This window comes from Odontomachus brunneus, unplaced genomic scaffold (assembly GCF_010583005.1).
Source record: "Odontomachus brunneus isolate Ranch 3 - 2012 unplaced genomic scaffold, Obru_v1 Obru_scaffold_242, whole genome shotgun sequence".
Lineage (NCBI taxonomy): Eukaryota > Metazoa > Arthropoda > Insecta > Hymenoptera > Formicidae > Odontomachus > Odontomachus brunneus.
The window spans coordinates 262,251-286,761 of record NW_022639692.1 but is presented as its reverse complement, the minus strand read 5'-3'; the positions used below and the strand labels follow the sequence as shown (position 1 = coordinate 286,761).

Below are 24,511 nucleotides of genomic sequence, written 5' to 3'. Positions count from 1 at the left end.
AAAATAATAAAAGACTTCGAATGTCACAAAATGAAGCTAAAAACTTATGAGAATTTAACCGCTCTTTTTATCCTAAAAGAAAATTATGAAACTTCCGATTTTACGATAATCTCTCTTGAATATTGTAATTTTGTATGCATTAATAACTGACTTAAATTAAATGAATTGATTTAATGTATTTCAATTAAATTAATCTAATTTAATACATTTCACAGACTTAAGCACGAGCAGTGTTCTCTGTTCTGTTCGAGCTGTCGTTACATTTTATACGATACGACGAGATTCCTCAAGGCGATGCGTTTACGCAAGTCGCGTGTCGCATTCTCCGGTAATTTCCTCGATGCGTTTTCGCGCGCCGCAAGCTCAACGGCGCGTAAAGGCTCGTCTACATAAGCCGCAACACGCAAAACGCAGTTCGCAAACGCAGAGAAAACGCAGAAAGTTGAAGTTGAATGTGTGCGCGATTGCGAACTGCGTGTTTTGCGTATTGCGGCCTATGTAGACGGGCCTTAATGCAGCGCGCGCGGCGACAAGAAAAATATCGACAGTTGCCCGCGCGACTCGGCGGGCGAATTTCTGTCGAGCGCGTTTTGCAGAGCCGCGCACGAGCGGTGAATGGCTTAGCAATGATTGCTCGCTCGTTCCGGCGGACACTTAAGAGCCATTCTACTGATAGTCGATGGCGAGCATAGCCTATGCGAACCTGCGAGCAATTCGTTATCCGCGTTTGTCAATGACCAGCGACTTTTATTACTCGCGCACCAACCGTCGGATTTTCCTATATCGGAAGCTTTCTCCGATAAGTTCGTCACTTGCAATAAAAAGAAGAAAAGAGCAAGAGGGAGAAAGAGAGGTAGAGAAAGAAATGTACACTTTTTTCTTTTTTAATGTTACTTTGCGTTATCGGATATATTAGATAGATGGGAGATTAATGAAAATGCCTCATTTGGTGGTAATCAAAGTTTTAAATTACTTTTTGATAAAATTGTAGTTATTGATACGTAGATTGAAGATATATAAATATCAAAATAATATGCTTTACTATATTTAAGAGAAAATGCCCCAAAAGACATTTGGCATAATTATGTCGAAATCGATCTGTGTAGTTAATTTTTGTTACTAGAAATATAGTAAATTTCAAGAAAAAAGGAAGAATTTGGAAAAAATTATATGGAATTTCTATGGAAAAAGAAAACTATAATATTTTCTGCGTGTAAGATAAATCATTACGAGAATGATATTCAAAATTAGACTAATAACTAGAAATTATTTGGTATTTTTGTGTAAAAAGCAAACTTATACTACATGTCATTTTGATTGTTTAAAAATCGGTCTCACCAACTGAAAAATTTTTGTGTTAAATCTTTAACGGACCTATGTGTTAATTTTAAATATTGTGTTACTTTAAATATTGTGTTATTTTAAATATTGTGTTACTTTGACTATTCTATGTGCGTTCAGTTCATACTCATAATTTTTAAGCTTTGAAATAACATAATTTGTATGTAACATGTATATTCTTGACGATACATTTTGCACGTAAAGTATACAGATAAATTGTGTTATTTGTTAACACATTTGCCTTGTGTTTAATCGACACCAAAATTCGAGTGGGTAAATTAGGACACGCATGTGAAATGTGCTATAAATAAGATTAATTTGATTAAAATAAATTACATGTAATTAATTAATTTAATGTAATTTAATTATTAATGTATGTATATATATATACAAAATTACAATACTCAAGAGAGATGAAATCTGAAATTTCGCAATTTTTTCTTGGGATAAATTTTCTTCTTTACCTAAAATAAAATGTTATATTCAACTGCCCTTATCTTTCTTGAGGATCAACCTTTTGCTTCTCAAGAAACTGTCGATCACGCCTCAACGTTCAGTAGATTACGATGAAACGAAAGCAGCGATATAACATCGAAAATCTTCCCACCGCGCTCATTATCACGCGCTGATTAATCAACGATCGCCCGTGACTGTCGAATTTCTTCGATTCGTGAGGACGTCCGTCGCTCTCGCGAAATCCATTCACAGCTGGCAGAACGCGAACGATTAACCCCCCGTGATCCGAGATAACGCTGAGAAATGGGTCGATATCGCGCGTTTCTATTTATTTGAGCGTGATCGCCGTTGTTCAATGTAACAATCAATTTGCGTCGGTCGTCGTGACGAGTGCCCGAAACGAATTGCGAACGCTCATTGCGCTCGTTGGGAAAATATTGATTGCGAAATATCGACTCATGCTTAGCCTGCTCCGTCAAGCTGGGGCCGCGAATAAGTCCGAAAACTTTGAGGACGTGCGCGCGGGATGCTTTCCGACGAACCAACTTTAAAGCTCCATCAGCTTTAATCCTCCTGCCGCTTCCCATCGACACAGGAAACATCGTGTATTTGTCTTGTGTCCACTCTTGTAATCCATAGCGCAAACGTTTACACACCCGCGCGCGGCTCCAGATACATTAATTATCGCCCGCGCCAAACTCTTGCTTGGATTACATCCTTTCTTCCAAATTAATCTCCCGACTAACAGAACCAAACTTTGGAGGTCATAAAACTTGAATCGTCGATTAATCATTTTTAAGACATGAAATACAAAGCTTTAATTATTGATTAATCATTTCAAGTCACATGTTTTCTTTGTGTTAAATTGACGCAAAAATTTAACTGGACAAATTAAAATGTGTGAAATGTATTATACAAAGATTAATTAAAATAAATTAAGTGAATTTAATTTAATTTAATTATTCAGTTGAATTAAATAAATTAATTCAATTATTAATACACACACACACACACACACACACACACACACACACACACACAAATGTATTAAGGGAGATCATCATGGAAGTTTTGTAATTTTCCCTTGGGATAAATTTTCTTCTCTACCGAGAATAAAAATTGATCAATGTTTAGTGTTCTAAGTTTAAATAGAATAAACAGTTGTTTTATAAGTAAATATGTTACATCAGTAACCACCGAATATGTCTTTTTATTTCTTATTTACTTACTTTATTTAGATATAATTACTTTATTTAGATATAATTTCTTGCTTATCAGATATTTCTTTTTTTACTCATATCCGAATAATATCTCATAATAATAATATCTCATGATCCGAAGTGAATGTATCAAAAATAACTTAAGAATTAATGTATATTTAAGAGCGTTTCATTGGTCGAGTCATTGAATGAAAAATATTTCCGGAGACTTGTTAATTGGAAGAGTCAGTCCAGGTTGATAAACGTCGGAGCAGCGCGATGACGAGAAACACGGTCGAAAATGTGAATCTTCAGTCGAGGATCACAGATGTCTGGCCGACTTGACTCCTCGCCTCATTTGCGTGCGTTTCGTCGGGGAAGAGCGAGGGAGATAGAGTATCTGCATTTTCTTAATATGGATTATTACGTCGTGACGCAATCGCTCGGAGGCTGCGTACGCGGCGCGTATGATTGCAGAATGATGCTCCAAATGCATTAATCGCACGCTACTTGTTCGACTTACGCGAGAAAGATAGAGACAGACAGAAACGGATCGCGATCACGCCGCGTGATGTACGCTCTCGAGAATACCGTACATACACGTACTGTTCATTGTGCACTGACGATCGCGTGTTCCGCGAATTATTTGCAGAATGCGGGCACTGATTTTTCGCGCGTCGCACGCGTCCTCCATCGGAGGCAGTTACGCGTAACATCGTCCGGCCGGAGTCGGTCGTGCGTAGCCGTTGATCTGTCGCGTAATTTAGCTAAAACAGACAACGGAGTCTTTCCTCCCGGGACTCTCCCTTCCTTGGTCTCCATCTAATCGGCTTTACCTGGCCGTCCGCTTTGACGGACGTTCGCAATTTAGTACGCTGGAAATAACGAAAGCGCGACAAAGAGCGGGCAATCGTGAAATTGCCATTACGACCGGAGGGAGGGTCGGTCTTCAAATACATCAAAGGAGATGAGAGAGAGGAAAAGCGGCGTATCTGGGACACCCTGTAGAATTAGCCGGAGAGTGCGGTGGTAGTTTATACCGCGTTACTATTCTCGGTGGGTTTAAGTGGCCTCGAGAGAGATGACCAATGCTGACCGCCTCGTCTTCTTCGACTTTCGAGACTCGCTCCTTTCGTGCTCGCGCAAACGCCTTGCTTTAAGTCCCGCCGTGATTCACTGTGAGCTGACCTCTCTCTAAATAACGCGATGTTACCAGAAGCAATTCAATAACGCGCGGACTGACGACGAATCCTCCCTCGCGCTCGAATTATCTCGAAATACATCTAACACATCGTGTCTGCTCCTGATTTACTCGTCTAACACTTTGGCACACATGTACAACTAAGAAAATAATGTTTCATACCTGTTACTATAATCATACAGAGAAATCATTACTATGAATCATAGTCAAGCAAAACATCTTTTCATTAAATTTCGCTAATGTTAATGATAATTATATGAATTATATGCGTACTACTACTACCATTTTACTGCCAAATATACGGTTAGAGCGCTAAAAGTAACTATAATTTTAATTTGACCAATCATTTATTTTCTATCATTATAATATATTCAATATTCGTGCAATATAATTCTTTTTCTTAATTAATAAATAGATATTAAGACCATAGTAAAAATTGTTTAACAATAGATTTCAATTGATATCGAGAAGTAGAAGTTCAGTTGATATAGTCACATTTTCTGAAATATAAATAATACAAATAAAACGAAAGGATAATAAATTAAAGGAGAATGTCGATATGTTGCTTGATTATAAAATTCTTTAGCAATTTTTACTGCATGATTTCCTCTCTATGTAGAATTTCAGGAATCATAACGAATATTCTCGCATTTCGACGTGTATTAGTTTATTATAATTAGCTGTGATTAACAGAAATATTCGTACAAGAGAAGGTCCAGAGAGTACTCTGTAGTCGAGATAAATCGTCGTTACCGGTGACCACAAATCTGTGTACGTGGACGAATATAATATCGTGCAACTGGAACGCGAGAATGGAAGCCTTTACGAAACGACGGCTCTAAGCGCATTCCACGGGGGATTGTAATCTTTGCGTTTCTCGGACGATTAATAAATTCGCTCCTCTCTCCCTCGTTTATTTCTCTGGCGGCGATTAAGATTCTACTCTATCGGCTCCAAGTAATCTCGAGTCTTGGGAAAAAAAAGAACTCGGTATTCTCTAGACTCGGTGTTCTGATAGTGACGATGTGATGCACGATCTATTCATGTGGATCGCGCTTTTTATGCCGTCAGATGAGTTTCGTGAGGAACTTGACTGATGTACCGTATACGTTTTATCTAATGTTCGCTCTATTGATACGCCCCGGTTCGTTGTGCATCACAGTTATGCTGCACGCATACACAGTGAACGAATAAAATTGAAGAGACATTTTCCATTAAAAAATTTAACACGGCACTGCAATTCTCGATATTGATCGTTAGATTGCGATTTAATTCTCACACCGTAGCGACAATCCTCAAACTGTGCGGCAAATTTTAACTTGACGTTTAATTAATTTTATCTGTTGTAATAAATTTTACACGTTCCAGCAGCGAAAATTTGACTACGATCCGCATTAATAATTAAAATTTGTTTCACGTAAGATCACCTAGATCTGAAAAGATTTAGACTTGTATTAATAGTTACTATTTCAAACTATTCTCAAGTGGAACACTCAAATTTGAATTCAAAATTAGATGAGAACATTCTTCTGTTGAATCGCACAATTACAGATATAAATAGGTCTGCTATTTTGCTCTGCATTACTGCACAAATATATATTTGTCTTATTCTAACTTATTGCAGCAGTGCAGAGAGAGAACAGATCTAATATCACATACTTCAACAGATCTAATTTTAAATAAAATTTTGAGTGAGAGAAAAGTTTCAGGTAACAACTCTTAATACACCGCTTAGAGAGGTAGAGGTGAGTTTTTCAGTCGAATTACATGATATATGTGACATTATATTTGCAATAGCGATTTCGCTGAAAAATTCACATCTAACCGATCTCTCAAATCCGAATAGTTTACTTGAGACAAATTTCAAATAACGATTATTAATACGAACCTAAAAGCCCTTCATGTAAATAGAATTCCTGCAAAATAATTTAAATCTTGCACGGATAATGCCTCTTTTTTTGCTAAAGGTTCAGAAGGGATAGGTCAGTTCGCAAATAAAACTCTGCGGGCACTGTTGCACGATGGTTTTTCGAGACACCCTGTAGCCGCGACTCACGTACGTGCGTCGCGCAGCAGGTGTATCTCCGCTAGATTCCTCTACGTCTCCGGCAGCGTGCACTTCGTCTGGCCACGCATCACGTATCCCGGTGCCGGTGCATCACGGCGCGGAGTTCGTATTTATCTGAGGCTGAGTGCAGTTTGCGATCGCGGGCCATATATATTTCAGTATGTCTCGACTTCGGTCATGTTGAACGCGCGTCTCAGCTTCGATACGTTTCACCTGCGATCGGCACTCCACAGCAGCCATTTCTTGCGTACTTGTTGCACCATCGAGCCTGTGCGCCGTCGAGTATCCGTTCGATTGGATTTTCTCGTGACGCGCCGACCTCCTCCGGGAGCATCCACGCTACATTCATCGATATGTGATTTTTACGTTGCGCATTATCTCGAATTACGTGAGTACAGAGGAGATTTTCGAGAGTAACGCAGTTATTTGCACGTCTAATGTGCGTTGGATTAATCGACCGTTTACGTAACTGAGGTAAAATTACACGGAAAATACGTTTGATTGAAATAACCAAATTTCTGGTGATATATGAACGAACCAGAAAATTCCGAAGTTACCAGAATGCTGTTCTAGCTCACCAGAAATCGTGTTAAGTTGAACGGATAACTTCAACCAGAATTTCTAGTTCGTTCATACTTTAACAGAAATTTCATTAATTTAATCAAACATTTTTTTATATACCAACTTTTTAAATTTTCAATATAGAATATATACAGAGTGTCTGACGTAAAGTATCCCTCGAATACATGTAGATTAAATTGCACTGAATAAAGGAGTCCTATAATATTTTGCAAATAAGTGCGTATTTCTTGAATTAATAACTCAACAAAAATATATGTATATACGTGGTCATTTGCAAAATGATAGAGAGGACTTTTTTTGTTCAATTTGAACACTAATCTGCAAACACACGACAGCAGGTGTCGTTACATTATAACTATCTGCCATATCGCCAACCTTCTTGGATTAATAACAAAAAATTTTACATAATAGTTTGCAAAGTGACAGAGAAATTTCGTTCAGTTTGAATTAATCTGAACTGCAATTTAATTCGTATTCAGTTTGAATTAATCTATACTTGTACACGAGATATGGGACATTTAACGACAATTGTATATATGTATATTGAATATATATTCTACGTTGAAAGTTTAAATTTCTGTTTAAAGATCAAAACATAATAAGAATATTCAGAATTCGACATCAGTATTATTGTATAGAGTTCAGACATTGGTCTTTTTTATCTTAAACGCGAGTGAACATTAGTTTACATATTTATTCAGCGGCTAAAATGAATGAATAAAGAAAAAGACTTCTCGTAACTCGAAATGCTTGAAACTCGCCAGCTGCAATCGCATGTGCGTCAACATTTTTTTTCCTTACCGCGGATCCGGAATTCGAAATTTAGCCATATCGCCGCGAAGGTTGACCGCCTCGTCGTCAGTGAGAGGATCGGCATCGCGGCTAACGTAATTGGCGCGCGATTAAACGCAAAATTAGGCTGGGTGCCGTTTGAAGCAGAGGCGATACCGTAATTCGCTGCCTAAGGTAGCCTCGGCGATCCGAACTTGCTGTTAGCTTTTAATAAGACACGGGCGATTTCCTTTGGAGCATCTCGTTTGCTCGCCGCGACCGGCAGATGTGACACACTTCTGATCGGTTCTGGCCTCGGGCGGCACGACCGTCCCAGCCACAATGAGCGATCATCGATTTAACGAGAGTAATCGATAATGGGCTATGCGCACGAGAAGACGATTAGAATCGGCGGCTTGTGAATTCCGTGCCTCGTTGTGAGATAATAGCGAGCGGTATCGAAGAGATTGGCGGTTACGTCGTGTCGTTTTTCAACGCTCCCATGCTGCAAAGGATCAGGCGACTTTGCTACTTGAATTACTGACGAGAATCACTGAGATGTATTATATATCGATATACACTTACCAATACACCAAAAAATATAATATCATCTTTGCGGAATCCTCTTATAGGATATAGCCTTTCAAGAATATTCTTCTAAAATCAAGAAGCAAAATATTCTAAACACAATATTCTTAGAATTATTATTTATTTTATTAAATTATTAGTTATTAGTCTTAGTAGTTATTATTTGTTTTTTTAAGTATTATTATTTTATTAGTTATTAAATTATTATTATATAAAGTTATTTCTCATTTTTCGTCTATAATACAAATTTTGTTCTTAATAGAAATTTCCTTTACTAAAAGGACATTCTGCTTCAAATAAATATGTTCCTTTTTATTTAAAAGAGGAATATAAAGTTAAAATAATATCTAGTAGATTTCCTGTTAACATTAGAACTATCAAAGCAGCCAAAATGGCTTATTTGTCACTTCTTATAGAAATTACTCAAATTTTTAACGGTGCATTTTATATTTTTAATTGACGCGGAATGAAATTAAAAATAAATATATTTTTACATATGCGTTACATATTTCTTTCAAAAACCATTTTACTGTTCTGGTGAAAATACGTCCGTGATACTTCTAGTACTTCTAGTGCCAAGAAATTTGATAAATACGCTTGCCTCATCGAAATTGTTCTTTTCAGATCGATGTTAAATGTAGTAAAATCCATAAAATACGCACGTTTGTTGAAAGCCATCTGCAGTGAGAAATCGCGATTCTTTCGTGCACTCCAATAAATGAATGCGAAATGAATGGATATATCGAATGAGATATTTCGAATGAGTTACGAGAAAGAAAGGAAATTCTCGAGAACAGTCTAGAGCGCGAATGTAAACGATAATTATTTTTATAGTGCAGAGTATTTCGCGAGCGCGCCCTTTCGTTTCGCTCGTATATCTTTGTCTTTCTCCGTCTTTCTCTTTCTCTCATTCGCACTCTTTTATCTGGTCTCCATTAGATTTCCTCGGTTTTAACGCGGTGTGTCGCGGGCATATTATTACGTATCATACTCGCTTTTCTCTTTTTTATCGTGCGGATAAAGCCGTACGTACACACTTCGCCGTGATCTCTCGCTTTGCCGCCGCCGCCGCCGCCGCCGCTGCCGCCGCGGGCGGGCCGCGTTTCTGTCGCGGAGAAAAAGCACGAGCGGCCGAGTCTCTCCGCTCCGAGAGATTCAGCGGGGTCAATGAATCTGATCTGGAAAGCGGCGTACTCGCGGTGGCTGAGCTCGTGGGAGCCGCAGCTCGTGGGGAACTACGCAGCCGCGACCTCGAGGCCTCCTCTCCCGGAGGCGGCGGTGGTGGCGGCGGCGGCTTCTGCTCCCTCTGCTTGTTCTAGGTTGTCTTATTTTTCCCGCCGCCGCGCTATACTATCCCGCCGCGATGGAATCATACGCTCGCGAACTCGCTCGCGACGCGCGTCGTTTCAAAGGCCCTCAAAAGGGCCTCTCAGGCGGACAACGTTAGGTACGGATAAATGATAAAAAAAAAAGGATTAATTGATGAAGTAAAAATTCAACAATCAAGAACAAGAAATCAAGAACATTATGTTAACGTGAGGTAAAATTAAAAATTATACACAGTACATGAGAAGAATGCGAAGAAAAAGGATTGGAAATTTGGCAACTTCATGTTGTTGGGGCAATCCGCGCGCAAGCTTAAATTGTACGACTCGCGAGCAAACAACGTCAATGGCATAGACGGAATCGGGCACCGTGTATATTGTCCGCGTTATCATTCTCGCCGCGGAAATCGCATCCAGAGGGACGTGTCGGAGTCCGGCCGCGTAGTAGAGGCTCCGAGTCCATGACATATCGCGTGTGCGGACTCGAAGGTCCGCGCGCGCAACGGGAATTCCAGTACATGTTTGCAACACGTCTGGCCGACGGCCAAGGAGGTTGGAAGTAAGGCGGTAATAATCGGCACGGCCGAAAGTTCGTCTGGGCCGTAAGAATTAAGGCTCTGGCGCGCCGCCAAGCCTGGCTACTACGCGCAAGAGGGGTTGTCACTCCCCCGATAATGTTAATCACAGACACCTGCCACTGAGACTGATTTATGAGTCTGGACCGCTGGATCGCGCGCGGTTTCTTCTTTCGATTCTTTTGCGTGTGAGTTAAACACTATGAATTGAGGGGACACGGGTATAGCCGCAGGTGCAGACAGGAAGATGCAGTGGGGAGTTGCAAAAGGAAGACCTCATCATTAAACAGCCACTCCGTATTGCGAAAGTACGTTTTTGGTGAAAAAATAAAACAGCGGTCGAAACCGGTGTAAAAAATATTTTCATTCCAATTAAACGTCCAAAACACCGCTTTTATGCCAAAATTGTTACAATATCGGAGTTATAAAATAAAAGCACGTACAGTACCAATATAATTTTCTCTCTCTCGAGAATAATCGAATAATTTTTAATTATTCAATTCTCATACATGAAAAATAAAATTTCAGCGTCCATTAATGTTTATATTGCGTTAATGATTTTTTTAATCACATTTTTTAACTTTAAGTATGCCATTCAAAAATTTATTATGTTCCTTAACAAGATAAACTTCACATTAAGAGAAAAATGCTACACATTTATAACTATATTCACATAGAAAAATAATTATTATAAATTATGGTCCAAAGAAAACCACTTTCTCTTTTATTAGAAATATCTACTGTAATGTTAGTGATAATGATCCTTTACATACGTTTCACTACTATTACATATACATCACTTCTACAATTTTCCTGTTGGAACAAATAGAAAATATGGTCGGAGCTAAGAACTATAATTTTAGTTAGAACAATCTTTTTTTCTCAATGCATTGTATTCTTATTTTGCTGGAAACACAATAAAATTGACAAAAATTTATATGAAAAGAAACTACAATATTCTCTCCATGTACATTCAAAAGAAATGCACAAGTTAAACGATTTTCCGGCTAATAACATGCATTCCGACTTGTTTCCGGTGTCAAGTCTCTCGCGGGCAGTGACGAGATGTTAAATCCGACGACGACGACGGCGCCGGGCGTCGTCACTTACGTCGTCGATGCTGTAGCGATATATTTATATGACGCGCGATCGCACGAGTGAAAATACAACGGAGAAGAAAGAGCTCGCCGAAATTTATCGCGACAGACCGACGTTGCCGTATCTCTCGTCGCCTGCGGAGAGATTGAATCGACTTTGCGTTTAATGTCAGCCTCCGAGCTCTTTCGCGCTCGCTATCGGGACTTTCGAAATTACGAGGGGCGCGCAAACGCATTATCATCGCGAATCTAGACGGGCAACGCGCCGACGACGGCGCACAAGTAGATTGCTGACAAAAAAGCTTGTACAGCAACTTCGTAAGACGCGGATGTATTATGTAATAAATTCGCCTCTATCTCTCTCTTGAGAATGTGTTTAATGCCGCTCTCGAATTTATGTAAGCGCTTGCAAAAATTCGTCAGGGATTTATGCAAATTTCGCGGGGCTTTCTTTTTTCTCATGGGTGACATTGCGAATCGGAAGATTCTCGCATTTATACGCCGTCGACGATGCTTTTGGCATCTTGTTGATCGAAGGCAAGTAAGAGAGAATGATCAGAAACTGCATCATCGCGCGGCGAACATCGTCTTCAAGGCTGCGAAAGCGTATTGCATCCTGTCCGTGTGGAAATACGAACTAAACGTTCTTGAAAATACGTGCTCTTGGTGCGAATCGCCGATCAACGCGGATACTACGATCTTCTTCATTCGCGGCTTGGCGATTACTTTTTGTCTCTCCCTCTCCCATTTCTCTAAAGAGAGAGACAGAGACATCGATATCTTGTTAGTAAATTTTTCAAGAGTAGCGACATTTTCTTATCGTCTTCTTAGTGCCTTTTGATAATGATGAGAATGAGCATACACATCACGATAAAGTGACTAAAATAAAAATTACTCAAGCCCTATTCTGGACGCGCATAACAAAGATTAAAACTCGTTCAGTGCTTATAAAAAACTACTACTGAAAATTAGTAATACGTTAATATTCTTATTCTATACGTTTCTATTTTCCTCATATAAAAATAGTACATATACGATACGTTTTGATATGTTGTTATTAATACAATTTAATAACATATTTTTATTTTAATATTTACAAACTTTTTCATGGTCTATTTTATTTTTTATTACTTTTAACTCTCAAACTTTTATTTGTCTGAGTCACAATGAAATTTTACACATATTTTTGTAAACACTTAAAGTACATATACCATATAATATATATATAAAGTATATAATATATATATAAAGTACATATGCCAACATTGAGATTTTCGTAATTATTTTTTAATTATCTTCCTTTTTGCCAAAGATAGAGCAATATCATATATTTCTATAATAGCACGAGTAAAAATACTCTCGACTAACGGTATGATAACATCAAATGACGTGTTGATAATGGATTAATAACGTCTCTAACGTCAATAATACGTCAATAATCATTAATAACGTTAATATCATTAATAATACGTCAATAATCGTTATTCGACATAATTATATTTGATGAAGTTTACATACTCCAAAGTAATAACTTTTGATCCAAACTCTGATTTAGTGACAAATTTTGTGTGTCACTTTCAGATGCGATACAGAGAAATCTTTAATTTTCTCAAAATTCTTACGTTATTTTTGAGATATGGGCAATACAGCCTTAAGTATGCCCTTTCAATTCTAAATTTTATTTGTTCTTACACGTGCGTCACGTGTAACACCGTTTCAGCATGAGAATCAGAAAGACATATTTGACGTTTGATAAAATTTCAGAATTCGGGCCTCGGAAGTCAAACTGTGCTTTCGGATGTGCGATTCGTGACATTGTTAAATTCCCGTTGTTACCATCGCGCCACTGTACGAGACGCGCGAGCACGTACGTGTGTGTGTGTGTGGGTTACGAGCAGCGCCGGTTTTACGACGCCATGGCCGCCAATGCATCCTGCAAGGTCTAGCCTTACTTCAGTCCAGGAGAATGCATTACGAAGACGTTCTCACCAGCGGCAAACAATATCTGCGCTGGGCGCAGATAATGCTCTTACACCTTGCCACCATTGGCGCACCTGCCGGCGCGAGCGCTGCTCCTCCTAACCGAGAGAGCGCGTTTGTTTTCAATCGGAAAAAGTAGGCGAAACAACCGCGTCAACGTGAAACCGTGATTCTAACGAGCGTTTTGACGAACCGCGTTAATTCACGAGTTGGCTCCGCGAATTTGCATCGAATTCTATTCATTTCTTTTTCTCTCCTTCACCTCCTCGTCGCTTTGCTCGTCCCGTATCCGAGACATCGCGTGCAAAACGACGTCCGTTATGGGGTGACAAAAAGTACGGTATGGCGTAATGACGTCGAATACAGGAGTAATGCGATGCCGCTAGCCGTTGTTCGTTCTACGAGCTGTTCTTCTCATTTTTTGAGGACCACGCCGGGTCTCCGTTCTAGTCCACGATACCGGTTGCTCGACTGACTCCTGGAAAATCGAGCACGATGTTTGCATTGCTCCCAGGAAATCGTCTGTGTTGTTGCACGAAAGGAACGCTTGGAGACTGGCGAACGACTGAGAAACACCGTGATCCCGACACGAGAGAGGGGAAGAAAATTGTATTTAGGGCGACGTACTGCGCGCGACGAGCTGCACGCGCCGCCGACGCGTCGTGCTGGGAATAATTATCCGGGAGCAATTAACAGTCCGCCAACGTGACTTGGTGATTTGCGTGTGTGCCAAAAGTTCGAGCATTCGAGAACCACGAGGATTGATCGAGGTTCATCGAGCCGATTGACACCGAGCGGTGGTTTTGCGGGAAACCAATAGCGGTATGACTCGAGCGACAAGTTTCCAGCTAGACAGGTGTGTGTATGTGTAAATTTGACAAAAGCTTCACTAGAGTCGATGTGTTGCATCCCTTATGAACGGTTCATGCTTATTACATAGAGAATAATGAGGTCGAAGTACGATAAAATTGTTATAATTTACTCGAAACAATGTCACATAAAGTATAATACAAAAATTGTAGAATAACTTTTAATAAATTTCTTAATTCTGTGTCGATACGGCAGAAAACTTACATTATTGTATGATGTAAATTTCATGATTCATTCGGTGTATTTGCTTCAGCAAGGTAAAAAATTGCAAAACTACTGTCTTTGATTGTTTCATATGACGAAAATCTGAGTTATTCGCTCATTCCCTCCTTTTGTATACCTCAAAAAAATATAATTTCATCCACTAAGTCTAAGAGAATTTTACTTTTATGTATGGTCCCAAGAGGATTCTTCTAGAATTAAAGGAGAAAAAATATTCTGAGCACAATATTCTTAATCCCCCTAGAATTTTAAACATGCAAGATGTACTCGAACTAACTTTTCAAATGCCATTTCTTCAAGTGTTCTTAAAAACATATTTTGTTTTTTATTATAATTTTTTTAAACTCCATTGAATCGTAAAAATATTAATAGATTTGTATTTCTCGTTGTTTTTTACATCTATTAAAAAAAGAAGATAAAATTTTGATAATTTTTTTCAGAAGTTATGAGCAAATTAAAATGCGCTAGGTAAAATTTATCTATGTTTAAAGTTTACACAACTTTTGTATGTTTAGGGTTCTAGAATTAAAATTAAAATTTTGTCTTTTATCTATAGTACAAATTTTGTTCTTGATATATATTTCTTCCTAAAAAGGCGTTTTACTTTAAGCAAACGTATTTTTTTTGACTCAAAAAAAGAAAGAATAATATCTAGCGGATTTTCGAAAAATAGCTTGCTTCATTAGAAGGATACTTTTTCAGAAAGAGTTTTCGCTTAAAACATAAGATAGCGTCTTGTAGAGTTCCTTTTTAAGGAAATGTATAAATGAGTCCAGGCAGATTGAACGAAGAATGAATAATAAAGATTAATTAAAAGAATGAAAAATACTGACAATAATCAATAATTAAAAACACATCCGAGAGTCTGTTTAGTCAGTCAACGAAGTCGTCTGATCGTTCTGTCCAACTATATGTGCCGTTTCGTTTCCTTATTCAGTTTGTATAAACAGTTGGAATGTCGGATTTGTGGAAAAAAGGTCATTTAGATGCGAGTCAAGGAGCACATCTCTCGTTTATTTACTTCACTCCTCACCATTCTCCTACATTGAAGAGTAAACAGGCAATCGGTTCGTCCGACTCGCCTCACTGTCGCTTTCGTGTGAGTCCACCGCAAAGGATGGTTCTCGCGATTCTCTCGCGGACACCTCGCGCTGATCTCGCAAGACTGGGGTCCAAGCGTTTTACGACGGTCCTGTGTCAGAAAGTCATCCTTTGTACACGATAAGAACAATCTCGTCGGACGAGCGCAGTCCGTAGAAAATCACGCGCGCTTGGAATCCCGGGGGATCCCGAATTCTCTTTTGGCCCACAAAGGCGTGCGGCCACCGTAAGCACAGGACCGGACCGGCTTTCTAAATCTGTCCGACGACAATCTATATTTAGAGGCAAATGTATTTTTCACGGCGCGCATGCTATATGAACGTGGCACGGTTTTTTCCCTTTCTGACAAGCCTGGGTCCTCATCTCTCGCGCGGCTTTATCTCGAACGCGTGTTCCCAACGAAGGAGAGGACAAGGAGCAGCGAGGAGAGAGGACAGAGAGGAAGAGAAACGCGCGGCGGCTTGTGTAAAAGCGCTCGGGTCCGGCCTCTCATGAAGTGGCCTTTAAGACCCACTTACACTCTCCAAAATGACTGTCGTCGCTATCGTCCTCTTCGTCGTCGTCTGCGCGGATCATTCCGTCGGGATTCGCGATCGTTTTTGTTCTCTCAGACATCCTGACGCGCGAATCTCCGGGGAGAACAGGATGACAGCTTCACCTATTACCTGAGTCTATAAAACCGAACGTACGAAAATGATGGGCACACCAATCGGTATTTGTACAAGGAATCTTTAAGAGAGTAAAGTAGTAAAAACATCCTACTATCCTCCTTCGTCATTGAAGAGCCTGGTTTTTCTTGCAAGCAATGGCTATTGTTCAATGTAGGCTACAAAATTGTTTTTGGAGTCACACACAAGGAGAATTTTATAGTAAAAATTATTATTTACAATTGAGAAACAAGTCAACCTAGACCATAAGTCAAGTTCTGTAATTGACGATCCTTTCATTTTATACCCGCTACTTACATACTTTAGGTACTTAAATTTTAATATTATACTTATATATTTTAGAAACTGTGTGTGTAAAATGCGCTACAAAAAAATTTGCTATGCTTTTAACGAAATTTACTATGTTATTTGACAAGATAGACCTTACTGACAGTATTTATGTACACTGCTAGAAACATAGTAAAATTGAAAAGAATTTATATGAAAAGAAAAACAAACTAATATTCCTTTCAAGAATACAGGTAAGAAATTTAACTGCAATATTGGTCATAAGAAAATAGACTTTTCTAATTCAGTGACTAAGGAGGAACCTTAATCAATAAAATATTGGGTGTTTTATCCTACATTAATAATTCTCGACAGTTATGCTTTCAATTCGTAAACTTTGAAACTCTGACGCTGTTAAAGTGCAAAAAAACCGATGACATAAGTTATAGAATAAAATCTTCATTTTTAAGTCATTTTTATGACGCGCAACGGAAATAATAAAATATATATAAATAGAAAAATCCCGAATGTCGTCAGCTGCGATTTCGAGTCTCGCATTAGACAGTCTAAACATGGACAGGTGGACGAAGTAACGTCAGCTCGTGAATTCGATCATTCATAGCCACTCTGTTTCTATAAATGCAAAAGAATGTTCTCTCCGTCTCTCCGTGAAACTCTTCTCTCTGACGGCGGAGCAGAGTCCAAGTGGAGAGATCGAAGATACGTTTTCTGTATAAAACAGAGAACCCGTTAGAGGCAGCATCATTTTTAGTAACATTTAGCCAGCGTCTATGGGAAGCAGATAAACTTTCCACCTCGTGGTCTGTAACGATATCTCGATTATTCCGCGAATGGCGGAGATCTCGCGGCAGGTATTCGGATTATGCAAGCTCTGAAACAAATGATCGGGCTCGACAGGCCGCGGCGAGTGAAGACAAAGAAGTTCAAGGCGAATTGAAAGTAGAAATGAGACCTCGTATCTAGGCTCGCGTAAGGATTGCATTTGCGGCTCGCCTCCGTGTATCGGCGCGATTCCGCAGGAAATCGACATGTCGGACCATGTCATCTGGCACTACGACGAAGAGCGACGAATAATTACAGGCGTCGTCACGCTATTAACGATCATCCGGCGCGAAGCCTCAGTTCGTTCGCCCGCTTCAACGTTGCAGATCAGTGCGCGAATGTTATGCCCTGGCACGTTGTACCGCTAACATCCTTATTGCAAAAAACGGACATATTCGCGTGAGCCAAATCGAGGAAACGAACGTGGACGGTCCCTCAGCAATATGAGTCAAAACGAAACAGAAGGCTGTATCTTCCTCCAGCCCGGCGAAAGATTCGAGTCTGTTGAACTAACTTTTAACTCTTTTGCTACTAATTTTGTTTTTTAAAGATACAATTTTTTTACTTTCACTTCACTAAATATATTAATACATACAATGTAGTTTTAGCAAAAAAATTAAAAGTTTTATGTTTGACGACAAAGGGATAGGGCCGGACACTTCCATTGGAGTTTCTGGGAGAGCGTGTTTGTCCTAACGTGATAATAAGTAGACTGATAGCTGATTCCAAATGCCAAAAAAGCTATTTATTCAATTGAATAAGATTATTATTAATGGTGGCGATATGAACATATGTCCCGTTGGTAGGGAAAATATTAAACGACAAAGTGGGGTCAACGAAGACGGTATATATTTTTCAATGCATTAAAACTTTGTGACACATTTGCGCCAAAGTCAGACACTACATTGAAAGAATATTTTTATACGATAAAAAAATTTGCTCTTGTTAAATTGTTTTTTATTTACCCTGACACAAATTTTAATATGCAGGAGAAAAGAATAAACTCAAAAAGTGTCGGATCATATATGACTCCAGCTTGTTGTTTATATCTCGTAACTTCATCTCGTTATTTAAGGATTAACGTGCCTTTTCGAAATGGTCATCTTGCACGTCAATATAGAGCTGCGGCTTGTGCAGTTGGTTCAAGAATTTTACATTGAAATACTTCAGCGTTTTTCTTCGAATGTGAACATTGTTCCCTTTTCGTCGAGAACGCATTATACTGTATTGTTTTTCTCACTTACCGTCATTCATCCAGGTATGAGAATAAGGTTGATAACGCTCGTCTACTTAGAAAAGATGTGTTCGCTTTGTTTCGAATACTCGAAATACTTAAGATATGACAAACCATTTCGTGTAAGAGTCGATTATCGGAATACTCAGCGTCAGGAATTCAAGAAAAACAATTGCGAAGAACAATAGTCTTTCAGTTTAATGAATCATTAATTCTTCAGTAAACATGTACGGTTTTTATCTTACTTTAAGCGTCTGAATAGCAATCGTGAATCTTTTTTCGTGAAAAATGAAAAGTTTCAAGTGGATTCAATGAAACTTTATTTCTCACAAATTTATGTGAGAAAAAAAGTATACGATCTACACTCTGGTTTACCACTATAGATGTACACTCTGCCAAGATATATATTTTCTTAGAGAATCGTGTAATATAAACAATAGAATACACACACACACACACACACACACACACACACACACACACACACACACACACACACACACACACATATATATATATATATATATATATATACTGAAAAGATGTATCTTTGTCTATATTATTAGTACAAATGATTATAAAATTTTGTAAGTAAAGAACATTCTGCAGTGAATAAGTAAGTGACTATCCTCTTTTATTTTACGAATATATATGTATATATGTATGTGCTATTTATATATTTCAGAAACTGAAATATATGTGTGTGTGCCACTAACAAAAATTTGCTATACTCAGAAAAAACATCTAAGAAGTGAAAAATATTTATTCGAACGACACTAATAACATCTTTATTTACTAATATAAATTACTTTTCAAATAAGAAAATATACGTTTTCTTAAAACCTTCTCATGAAAGCAATTGTTTATCCCATTTAGACAGTCACAAGAATTTAGATTTAAGCAAAAATATTATTAGCACTCACCAAATAAATAAATTTACTTGTTAGATATCTTTTTCTCAGTATATACTTCCAGCGAATTTTATATGTCCTTTAACAAGATAAACCCTACTGACAATCTATTTCTACTATTTCACTATGAGAAAATTGAAAAGAATTCACATGGAAAGAAATTATAATGCATTCTCTCCGTGTAACGTTACGTGGCTTTCAAATTACATCTGTAAATGCGCGTGTTTGATGATTAATGGACATAGGTAGATTATTGATAGACAAAGGGGATCATCGCGGGTAACTAGGAAAAGCTCGCGATGCGTCGCATTATAAGGCACTATTTCGCGAGAGACGCGCGAGCGGTCACGATCATTTCATAATCGGGGAAGATTAATAGATCGTCGCGCTCGGCTAATTAGAAAAATGATGTGACGCATTCGCGAACACGTCCGATGAAAAAACAACGGCGTAGTCGGGGCGGCGGATCGTAACGTTATTTAACGGCAGCTCCGTCGCGTCGTCCTCGTCTTCGCCGTCGTCGTCGTCGGGGAACGCAGCGACACGCGAGAGGACCTTGAGGCCAACTGTCTCGCTTTGATAGCATCAGCAGAGTTTCGTGTAAACTAATTAATCGGCGCGGAGCCGGGTGTCATAAAATAACGTCGTATATTATCTGTTCGCGCGATCGCTCGGCTTTATCGCGAGTTATGTTTCCGTGAGTCACGGCGCCTGTGTGCGGATCGGGCGCGAGCGGGCAGAATCGCAAAACGAGCCACGCTCGCGGACATATTCGCGATAAATTACGATGATCCCCCCGGGGCGATGTAATTCGGTCTCGATCGAGACGGCGGAAGAGACGGCGACGACGTTCGAGACGGTGCTCGTGCCGAGTTATCGCCCGGCCGTTATGGCTCGTCGTGGCGATCGGGACGCGTGAGATAATAAAAGCGATGATGACGAATAATTTAAATAGCGACTGATCATAAAGACGCGCGCGACTTCTCGCGGCGGCCCTCGCGAAGGGATGATCGGCTCTTAAAGAGCGCAGTAAAATCTACAGGAAACTGGTTCGGCAAATCGGCCACTTCCGATATGTATTTCGTCGCGAGTCGCGCGGCCAATCGCGTGACGGAGCGTTACCCGCCGGTCGTTACTCATTACTGAAAATAAGAGAAACGCCGTGTCACAATGCCATAACGTGAAATGTCTGCTTCACGTAGGTATAAACACGCGCGCCGGCACCGCGGCTAGTACTGCAATATCGCCCTAATTATGGGCCGGTTGCAACATATTATTTCTATTTTTATCCCCGCCATATTCACGCGAGCTCTCGAGTCGGCATTAAAAAGTCTTCATCTTTTTCAACGTCGTCGTGGTACTCCACCATTTACAAGGTAGATACGATCTGACGGGAAAAAGGAGCACCTAGGCGTATGAATGCTACAATGACGAGCGAGTTTCGATATCTGGGGCAATCTTGCAAGACCGCAAGTTTCAAGTGAATAATTATGCTAAAGAACGCAAGTAACAAGTATACAATGTGGGCCTTTTGATTTACTAGCTCTCAGTCTGGCGGTAGGCCGAGTAACAGGTTGATATATCTAATGAGAGCAGTTAAAACACCATCTATCGCTGCACTCTTGTGTTTTGTCGTAAAATATGAACACTTGACGGAACACAATGAGCCGATCTCAAAAACAGACTGATCGGAGATAAACACGAACGTAAAGATCACGCCGATGCCGTAAGTCAAACGAGTATAAGCTAATGTAACTTTCTGAGTTCGCGTGCGGGCGCACTTGTGCTGGAAAGCGTTAAATCTCTCTTCTCCTTTCGCTATCAACGGGACATATGTTTCTCTATCATTAATAATAACCTTATTCAACTGAATAAACAGTTTTTGCCATTCAGAATATCAGCTATCACTTTATTTATTACTACGTTGGGATAAATATATTCTCCCAAAAACTACAATGGGATATCACGTCCTTTGGTTTTGTCCCTTTGGCGCCAAACATAAAAGTTTCAATTCTTTTTACTAGAACTGCGTTATATATTAATATATTTAATGAAGCAAAAGTAAATTTTTCCTTTATAAAACAAAATTAATAGCGAAAGGGTTGAGGAAATAAAAATTAGGTAAAATTTAATTAGTTGAGCTGTAAAAATTAATAAGAATATAAATTTTTTATTGTATATGCCTATTTTTTTAAATAACATCTTAGTATAAAAGTACTAGATTTTATGATGAATATTAACATCACTGTGTTCTTTCAATTCTATGCAAAAGAATTATGCGTCAATAGTGACTATTCTAGCCGCCTCAACACGGAGTGATTTAAAATCATAATTTATAACTTTTTGCAAGTAAAAATTTGGCAAAATTTTGCAAAAATTTTACTAAATGTTTACCTTTGTCAAGGTCCTGCAACCCTTTTTAAATCTTCTTAAATCGCTTGATTCCAATAAAAAATAATCGTTAATTGATAATCGATAATTGTATTTATTCGTTTCATTCTGCTAAACTGTAGAAACTCATTTCTATCCCCTTGAGTAAGAGAAATACTTCCGGTATAAGGGAGCTAGAGTGCAGGGGCGTAAAGAAAAGCAAAATAAATTATTTCTATTTCTTACTCCAACTTACGTCAAGCTTATTCCGCTTATTGTAGACGAATCTTTAGGATCGAACCTTGCTGAAGAAACAGAAACTATTTTAGAATTTTCCATAAAGGGATATCGGCCCGTTTATTGGATGTGCGCGTAATCACCTTTTGGCACCTGGTGCGTCTGTGGGAATTGAGTTAGGCCGGGGAGCATGCAGAGAAACGTGAGCAGTAAACAAATTGGCCAGCAACAGTCGATAATTCTCCTTAAGGTCCGCGAATAATCGCTTGCGATTGGTCAATTTTCTCACTGCTACAATCTTACTGCTTAGGCTTTTCTATGTGTACGCCGCGGCCCTTAATCCGCGCTGTATGTCGGCACGGCAGCGGCGGCGGCAGCAGCAGCCGCTAATGCCAGCCGTGCAAACTGGAATCGATGAAAAATCAATGCAACTCCCTCAGACACGCTCTGATAGACTTCGACGCTCAAGTCTCTCGCAATTCGACGGCTCGCGAGCTCGCGCCGGCTCTCCTAGAGCGCACTTTCTTTTACCGCGGAGCGACAGACGGAGGTAACAATTCATGCGCGATAATTACACCGACCCTCGCATACTTGCCCGATCAAATTGGTGGCGGTAATAAGAGCACGTTACCGCGCACCGCGCGAGATTGGTATCGCCTCGCGCTTTTCACATAGTTTTCCGCTCGAATTCCTGAAATTCCCGCCGCTGGCCCGACTTGCCTGCGAGAGAGGGAGAGATTACTCCACCCGATGGAGTAATAATAAGAATACCAACGCGATCTCTCGCAGTTTCGCGCCTGGCGAACGCGAACGATCGCGGTCGTAATAGTGTCAAGGGAAAGATCGGTTTCGGGCTCGTCTTAACGTCGCGTCGCCGGTGAGACGTTGCCCGAGCTCGCCTCTGGCGAAAGTGATTTCCGTCCCGACAGCAGATTTGCATAATTCGATTATGAGACGCTGCGAGAGGAGGTGGTTTCTGGGTCCGCTGATTCTAATTAGATTCGCACTGCCTTAATGGGATTCTGTAATTTCGCGTAGCTAAAAGTAAGTGACGGGACGACTCTCCTCCGTGAGTGTTTTCGGAATATAATAAGCCATTGGTTGCGATATTTCAATTGCTCCAAATCCGAAATACGTTTCTGTTTCTTGTAACGTAAGGACCTAGACAGTAATAACATTGGCACCTAAATCTAGATATTCTTATTTTGGTCCTTTTAAATATGAATATTTAAACTTTAAATGTAAAATACATGCACAGAAAAGAAATTAGTATTCATTTAAAACTAATATGTATACTGAAATTAACAATCATTGTTTCGTGTGTAAGCAACGATATATAATTTTGTTAAAAGAATTTTTTCAAATCTTGAATTTCAATAATGTTATAATTTTATTTAAATATTAGAATAATCTCATAACAAATATAATATAGTCGATACCTTCTTCCAATATTTAAAGATATCATATTCTCAGTTTAATACTTTGTGCTTTCCACTCATGAAGAAATTACTTTTAAATGATAAGAATTTCCTTATATTTTCCTTTGTATAAAATTACATATATAAATTGTATCGATGCAAGTAATTTGTCTTCTCGTTTAGCGCTACGTAATCTTATTTTAAGATTTATATATCAAAATCAAAATATTTTCATAACAAGAATGTCTTTTCTTCTGTATATATATATTCAGCATACATTCAATATATGTATATATATTCTATATTGAAAATTTAAATGTGTGTATTTAAAGATCAAAATAATAAAAGTGCTAGATGTCAGTGTTATCAGTGTCCATGTACACACGGAAAAAAGATTTCAGTTCGAGGACCAGTTGAAAAATTCACTGACGAGAAATAATATCTCTGTTACCGTGAACGAAAATATTCAGCTGAACATTCAGCCGCATTAAGATTCAGTTAAGATGACCGAGCGCAACAAGCCGAGCAGAAATCTTTCACAGAAATCTTTCTGTTCCTAACACAACTGAGTTGTTTAATCAGATTCGCGTACATACACATGAGTAACAGAAAAGCTTTGCTATAATTCGAATTTGCAACTTGTACGTAACCCGCTGACATTACGTTGCAGCGCGCGATTATTCGTCGCGCGATCGACGATGAGAGCGCCAACTTGTCTCTGGGAAATTTTCTCCGCTCAGTGGGTGACAACGTAGAGAAATTCGCGGTTTCGAAGAGAACGCATCGTGTTTGGGAATTACGTGCAGTCACCTCTCGTCGTTTCCCGGATCGTTAGAAAGCAGACGCGGTTGTGGAAGAGATGAACGCCGTCTCCAGGACAGACGTATGTCCGAAGTTGCAGATTGAGTAGATTCGCGCAGCAAATCGCCGCGTTCGACAGAGATGCGACGAGATGCGGACGCATGGTCCCCAGTATTTTTCAGGCATTCGGGACATCCGCGAACATTTGGCCGCAGCATGGCGCGAGCCACCTTCGTGACATTCATCGCGAATCTGGTCGCGTGCCGGACCTACCTCAACGCTTGGCGGAATTTCAGCGTTTTCGCCGTTGTGTTGCAACTGCTCGCCAATTAACTTAATCGTCAGTTCAAAGTTGATTCCCCGTCTTTGTCTTTTCCAAGTTAACA

At 39.4% G+C, this 24,511-nt stretch overlaps 1 protein-coding gene across 1 annotated transcript in view; it reads right to left on the bottom strand.

Moving 5' to 3' along the window:
• LOC116852629 overlaps window positions 1-24,511 on the bottom strand; it is a 104,836-nt gene that overhangs the window by 15,019 nt on the left and 65,306 nt on the right. The gene's annotated exons all lie outside the window — the stretch shown is intronic.